The following is a 7,875-nucleotide window of genomic DNA, read 5'->3' as shown; positions in this document are numbered from 1 at the left end:
CTTTTTTCTTTCTTTCTTTTTTCTTTTTGAAATTTTTTTTTAAGACATCCCTTTTGGAGCGGTTTCTCCTACTACTCTGATCTGGACGAGTAGCTCCAAGGCCTGCTGTACAATCACCCTGGAATTTCCCATCATTCTTGGAATGTCCTTAGTTGCCATTCTGAGTGCATCATCATCCCATTTCCTGGATCCCATGTCATCTTCTTTCTTGGTTTACTCACACATCTTAAAGGAGTTCATATTTACTTCCTGAGAAGTGATGGTGGGAGGTAAATATTTTTTAGATCTTTTTTTTTTTTTTTTTTTTCTGAGACACAGTTCCGCTCTTGTTGCCCAGGCTGGAGCACAATGGCATGATCTCGGCTCACTGCAACCTCTGCCTCCCAGGTTCAAGCGATTCTCCTGCCTCAGCCTCCCCAGTAGCTGGGATTACAGGCATGCGCCACCACGCCAGGCTATTTAGATCTTTTATATGTAAAAATGTCTTTATCTTCACACTTGATTGACATTTTGACAGCATACACAATTCTAGGTTACAAATCATTCTCTTTTGGGGCCAGGCATGGTGGCTCACATTTATTTTAATCCCAGCACTTTGGGAGGCTCAAGCGGGTGGAGTTTGAGGCCAGGAATTTGAGACCAGCCTGGCCAACATGGTGAAACGCTGTCTCTACAAAAAATAAAAAAATTTAGCCAGGCACGGTAGCACACACCTGTAGTCCCAGCTACTTGGGAGGCTGAGGCACAAGAATCGCTTGAACTCGGGAGGCGGAGGTTGCAGTGAGCCGGGATTGAGCCACTGCACTCCAGCCTGGGTGACAGAGCAAGACTCTGTCTCCAAAAAAAAAAGAAAGAAAGAAATCATTCTTTTTCAGAGTTTTTAAGGAATTGCATCATTTTTTGCTAGCTCCTAGAGTTGTTTTGTGAAATTTGATATGTTTGATTTGCTGTCTTTTATATAAAATTTGTGAGTTCATGTGTTTTTCTTCTCTCTGGATGCTTTTAGGATTTTATTTTTGTACCCAGTGTTCTGAAATTTTGCAGTGATATGCCTTAGTGTGTGTGTGTGTGTGTGTGTGTGTGTGTGTGTGTGTTTAAATTTGGCTTAGTCACTCTAGGTTCTTTTAATCTGTAAACATGTGTCCTTCTGGGGAACTTCCTTGAGTTATTTATTTTATAATTTTCTTCTCTATATTTTTTTCACTTTCTCTTTCTGGAACTTCCACTCCGAAGGTGTTGAACCTCCTGGACTGATCTAAACTTTTCATCTTCTCTCTCTTGTTTTCCATTCCTCCAGCTTTACATTCATTTTTTTTTTTTCTGAGAGATTTTTCTCAGTCTCTAATCCAACTCCAATTCTTTCATTGAGTTTTTCATTTTTGCTACAATTGTTTTAATTTCCAGGAGCATTTTCTTTGCTGTTTTTTTTTTTAACAGTTCTTTTTTCTATAGCTTTCTGTTCTTTTTTATGAATGCAATATCTTCTCTTTTGTCTTTGTGTACTTTAATGAATTTTTTAAAATTCATTTTTTGTTTCCTATTCCTTTATTTTCTCCCTTCTTCTGAGCTTCAGTTGCTTGGTTAGACTCTGTCCTTTTTAAATTAAATTTTTTCACATATTTAGTGACCTTCATCTGTTCTTTCATAATTAGTGAGACACTGAGAAACTCTGTGTGATGGAAGGCACTTTTCAATGAATCTTTTTAATCCTGCAATTAATTCTTTTTGTCCTAGAAATGATAGACTTCCAGTGTATCTATTTGGATGACTGGGTTATTAAGAATGAAAAAGGAGAATCAATAAATGTTATTTATTTATTCTGACCTTAAATCAATAGAGGCATACAAATGAAGATTAAAATAAGAGCTTTATTTCTGGTGATGTTCATAAGATAATATGGCTTTAGCTATCTCCCTTAATTCATTCATTCACATCCCTACTGAAAGAAATTTCAGGTCTTCTCTGAACAGGCAAAGCATGCCTAAAACACTCACCACACAGTGGAGAGTAAACTTTACTACACTATCTTGGCAGAATGTCTAAAATATCTTATACTGATGCTCTGCCTGTTTTCCAGTGAGCCTTTATTGGGTTCAAAAACTTTTTGATTAAGTAATTCTTGCCTTAACTCATCTACAATAGTAGGTCAAGCTGTGCCTCCATAGTTTAAGACAAGCTTCAGCCCCTCACGCTAAAGCTAAAGACCGGTATAGTGGCTCACACCTGTAATCCCAGCACTTTGGGAGGCCGAGGAGGGAGAATTGCTTGAGGCCAGGAGTTTAAGACCAACCTGGGCAACAAAGTGAGATGCATGTCCATACAAAAAAAAAAATGGAATAATTACCTGAGCATGGTGGCATGTGCCTGTAGTTTTAGCTATGTGGGAGGCTGAAGTGGAAAGATCTCTTGAGTCCAGGAGTTCGAGGCTGCAGTGAGGCATGATTGTGCCACTGAACTCCAGGCTGGGTGATTGAGACCCTGTTTCAAAAACAAAAACAAAACAGAATTAACGACTTAAATGTATTCTTCTGGCCCTTATCAGACTAGAAGCATCAATCTCCACACTTTATTTTGATCCCCTAGGTCAATTTTTGTACCTTTGTTTCAGTTTCCTAGCCAAACCACCAAAACATGGAGGTTTGGAGTTCAGTAAACATTTCCACCCAAATTTGGAACCAAATGAGGAGACATAGGAGGCAAACAAATGATCAAAATGTCAATAGGTTACTGATCAAGCTCATTGAAAAATGCAATGTCAGATCTAAAGCCTAATGGGTTTATCAATATCGGCCCCTAGACAAATTGGTCAGATTTATCCAGCCAGGCACTGAAAAAGAAGGATAACCATAGGCTCCACATAGTGACCAGCAGACCAGAGTGGACTGTAGGTGTCGGCAGCCAGAGCTACACGAGAAAAACCCAGAAAAGGCAAAGCTGAGCATGCTTAGTTCCTCGTCCCAATGTTGGCAATCCGATCAGTCAGTGCTCTTCCCATCTGAAGACGCTGGGCAGAGAGAAATCAGGAGTACATTTCTCTCATACTTTTTCATCTGGGGTGTGGCCTGGAAACACTCTTACCTGTGGGAGACATGAAGTGTAGAAAATGTTTGCCCTAACATAGATCCTAGATGTTCCAAATTGAAATTATATATGAAAACTATATAATTTATTGTCCAAACTGGGACACTCTTGGGGATTGACTGGGAGCCCTATTAATCATTACCCCAGGGCTATAAGCATGTGCTAGAACTGTCCAGGGCAACCAGTATTAAAAGTTGCCTTACTTAAAGTGAAATATGGGGCTTCCCAGGGGATTCCTGCTAACTTTATTATAACATTCTTTCATTTCTTCAAGTAGTTACACTTCTATGGTCCTTTCTCTCTATATCCCTTACTCATAAGGAAAACAGAAAGAGAGAAAAAGAAAATTGTGTTTTAGTCATCTAAAATGTAATAGGCAATTTAAAATAAATGTTGAGTACATAAATGCAAAAATAAAAGAATGTAATTGACAAATTATTCTCTGTGGAGATCTAAACATTCTATTAATTTAAAGAGAAGAGTCAGGCATGGTGGCTCAGGTCTGTAATCCTAGCACTTTGGGAGGCTGAGGCGGGCAGATTGCCTGAGCTCAGGAGTTCGAGACCACCCTGGGCAACAGGGTGAAACCCTGTCTCTACTAAAATGAAAAAAAAAATTAGCCGGGCATGGTGGTGAGTGCCTGTAGTCCCAGCTACACAGGAGAGGCATGAGAATTGCTTGAGCCTGGGAGGTGAAGGTTGCATTTAGCCAAGATTGTGCCACTGCACTCCAGCTTGGGTGACAGAGTAAGACTCCATCTCAAAAAAAAGAAATTAAGGAGAAGAAAGAGGGAGAAAGGAAGGAAGGAAGAAAGGAAGAGAGGAAAGATAGGAGGGAGGGAAGGGAAGGGGAAGGGAAGAAAAGGAAAAGGAAAGAAGGAAGGGTGAAAGAAAGAAGAAAGAAATAAAGAAGGAAAGAAAATGAATTGCCAGTCACTGGAAAAATATAGCTCATTTAGCTTTGTTCCCAATTTGTGTGGATCTTGGTCATGTATCACATAAAAAGCAATACCCAACCAGCTAGGAAGTCACCAAGAGCCTATTCCTGTTTGTTGAAAGAAATGATCTCCAGAAAGTTATTGACAATTAATGCACTCTACAGTTGGGGGACATTTTTATTCTGTTTTTTTCATTTCCTGTTTCTTATCTTACATTCTCAAATTGAGGCCATTCCTTGGCCAGAATACCACGTTTCTGCATGATCTGCCTTCTGCCATTTATCAAAACTTTGTCTTGACCCCTTTTAGTTAATCAAAAACAGGAGGCAAAATTTCACAAACGGACAGAGCTATATATTTTTTTACATCAGGAGCAGTTACTATGTGTGTGTCTGTGTGTGTGTATGCATGGATGTATGTGTGTATGTGTGAGATTGGAGGTGGGATCAGTATTAAACAAAGGGAAAACATGCACTTTGGTCAGTGCTGGGAGTAGTGAAGGATTTTTAAGGAAATGCCAATGTAGGTATCCATCTAGACTCTTGAAAAAATATTGTTACTTGCCACTGCTGGCAACGTGATGTAGTGCACTTATGCCAGGATCCTTGATAACAATAACAATGTTGATCAACTTCAACCCCCAACAATTGTTTTACTATTGGATTTGTTTTGTTTTTTCCTGAATATGAGGAGGTGAATTTAAGGTTTTCATCTTTGGCTTCCAAAAAGAAAGCAATTTGGCAGTTACAGTTTCCCACTAAGTACAAATAAATCATGCTATGACACGAACCTAGTATCATTCTTGTCAACAGTGATTATTATATGTCAGCTAGGTCAGCCTGACTTATCTGCATGAGAGATTTCATGACCAGCGGCTGCGACCAAAGTAACCACTGAAACACACTTACATTCTTTTTGGCTTAGACTATTTGGATGGCGAATGGTCACCTTGCTATGGGAAAAAAGCACCATCTTCCTTTTGGACAATCTTCGATAGGTAAGTGGAGGAGAGGGAAAATGATGATAACTAACCTTCGATGAGTATGCATGTCCTTCCAGGCACAATAATAAACACTACATGCATTAATCATTCATTTATTTCTCATAACTGCTATTTTACAGAAGTAACTAGGCTTGGAGAGATTAAACATCTTTCCCAAAGTCATATAGATGGTAAGTAGTAGATGTGGGATTCAAACCTTAGTTTGCTTGGATTTAAAGACGGAATTTTTTTTTTTTTTTTTTTTTTTTTTGAGGCAAAGTCTCACTCTGTCACCCAGGCTGGAGTGCAGTGGTGCAATCTCGGCTCACTGCAATCTCTACCTCCCAGGTTCAAGCGATTCTCTTGCCTCAGCCTCCTGGGTAGCTGGGATTACAGACCTGTACTACCACACCCGGCTAATTTTTTGTATTTTCAGTAGAGATGAGGTTTCATCATGTTGGCCAGGCTGGTCTTGAATTCCTGACCTCAAGTAATCCACCTGCCTCAAGCCTTTCAAAGTGCTGGGATTACAGGCATTAGCCACCGCACCCGGCCTAAAGACTGAATTTCTAACCACTACTCCACACTGCCTTACCACCCTACCTAGGAATTGCCTTCTATATATCGTTTTCTTTCTCTGGCCCAATATGGAACTGAATTCTATTAATTCCCCATTCTGTTGTGAACCTACCTGTCCATTGCTGTTGCCAATACACTTTCTTGGCCCACACTGGGGGTCACTGCACCATGTTTCTAGGTGGTTTGCCTACCTTTGCGATCTTTCCTTTTAATCTGTCTTGTACATTACAGTCAGACTGATCTCCCTTAATAATCGTTTTTAAAATAAATTCTACCAGTATAGATTAGGCCTCAATTTTATGTCTACCTTGGCTGTGTATGGACCCTATTCTTAAAAAACTCAGCCAAGTCCAAGAGGTCAGTCCTGTGAATTTACACAACCACATATCCTATTGCCTACCCTAGTAATTTTAAACTGAGTCAAGATTTCATGACACCTATAGTATAATCCCATCCAGCGATCTGTCTTTATTTTCCATATACAGCTTCAATTCAACTAATCTAACTAGTCCAAGTTGATGAGGTTTAAATTTGGCGAACAATTATGTTATTGAAGATACACGTTTTTTCTTTTTTCTTTTTGGCTCAGAAGACAGCATTGATACCTTTTTTTCTATTGATTCAATAAATAATTAATGAGTTTCTACTTTTAATCTGTTATTAGGTACTATATAGTCCTAATAATTTATAAAACTTTATAAATTCAAAAGAAAATATATATCTTCTAATGGCAAAATTAAGCCATCATCATTGTCTGCCACTTTTATCTTGTTCTTCAGCTTTCTTTGCTATCTTCCTCCAAGCCAGGTTGCAGGCATCTCCAAATCAACCTGAGTCCTTTCCTTTACCCCATAATCTCCTTTTCTTTTTTGGTTCATCGTTGCTCTTAGAATGTATGGATATTTGAGGTTATATTCAGCCTCCATAAATAACACAAACTTTTTATTCATTGAACCATAAATAAATGTTTTAGAGAAAATTAAAAATGAAACAGATAAAAAACCCACAAACATTTGGCACCTGGGGCCATATCACTAATGAGGAATTCAAATGATGGCCGAGGTTGCAGGCCATCTTGCTACCTTCTCTCTCCTGTAGCTCCTTTGGCATAATATTTTTTGCCTTTTTGTTTTTCTCTTCATCAGATTTCTTAATGTTTTTGCTTTTAAAAAATATTTGATATTAATTTTTAAAATAGAGATGGTGTCTCACTATGTTGCTTAGGCTGGTCTTGAACTCCTGGCCCCAAGTGATGCTCTTGCTTCCGCCTCTCAGAGTGTTGGGATTATACCTGGCCCACTTTTGCATTTTGAAAACATTTAACAGAATTTTTACAGATTCTTTTAACAAAGGAAAATTAAATATGATTTTAATTCCAGGGTAGTGGCATACCTGCTCTGCAGCCAACAAATTCAAAAGCCTATCAATCAATGGACAAGTGAAAGTATTAACGACATCTGCCACCATGTTGGCTATGAGTCCTTGAGATCTTGCCTGGTGATGTGCTGGCCTGAGCACAAGCCTGGGAAGGGGTTAGGGTTTCAACCAGCATCTACAAGCTGCCAGCAGCTCCCTGCTTTGGAAGATTGTTTGACCCTGTGAACAGTGCCTGATTTGAGTCTTCAGTGGTGTAGGTAAGAGAGAAGATAAGTGCGCCGTCTACTGGGAGTGAGGCTACAAAGATCAACAGCATGAATGGGAGTGGACTATGCAATTGGCGTTGTGGTGCCACAGGAGACAAGAGAAAAACAAGGGTGGGCAGCTCTTGGTGAGTAGGAAGCAACATGGGATCTAGGCAGCTGGTCGAGGGCTGTGGACTGGTGGGGGGGAGAGAGAAGCAGTCTTTAATGGAAAGCAGGAGGAATAAAATAGAAACAATTTATTTACTTTGTCCAGAATCCATCCATGATCCATGGCTTTGGGATTTAAAAACAAAAACAACAAAACAAAACAATGAAGCATGCCCAGTATCAGCATTGAGTCATTGTCAGTTTTAATAATCTGATTATCTTTTCAATCTAGAAATAGAAAATGTTTCAAGTATCTGCATTTCAACTTTAAAAACCGTAACAGGGAGCACTATTTAGTAATTATAAATGCAATAGAAAAGCATGCATTGCATTTTCCTTCTACATTGTGGTCAATGGAAGCAGCCAGAGGAAGGAGGTAGAAAGAGAAGTGTACACAAAGGGGAGGAACAAGAGCTAAATGAGATTCTAACCAAGGCAAAACATTCACAGAGAGACCTATAGATTAGAGGCAAAGTAGCACAGACAGCCCACCATATATGTGGTTG

General features: G+C 39.3%; 1 long non-coding RNA gene across 1 annotated transcript; it reads left to right on the top strand.

The window, feature by feature from the left end:
* The first annotated feature begins 220 nt into the window (after window positions 1-220).
* Window positions 221-7,076, top strand: LOC134738417 (uncharacterized). Its single transcript, XR_010124129.1, has 3 exons — window positions 221-269; window positions 4,943-5,015; window positions 6,959-7,076. It is a non-coding gene; the product is annotated as an uncharacterized LOC134738417 (long non-coding RNA).
* Window positions 7,077-7,875: the final 799 nt, after the last annotated feature.

This window comes from Pongo pygmaeus, chromosome 17 (genome assembly GCF_028885625.2).
Source record: "Pongo pygmaeus isolate AG05252 chromosome 17, NHGRI_mPonPyg2-v2.0_pri, whole genome shotgun sequence".
Lineage (NCBI taxonomy): Eukaryota > Metazoa > Chordata > Mammalia > Primates > Hominidae > Pongo > Pongo pygmaeus.
The sequence above is the reverse complement of the archived record's forward strand: the minus strand, read 5'-3'. Positions and strand labels throughout refer to the sequence as shown.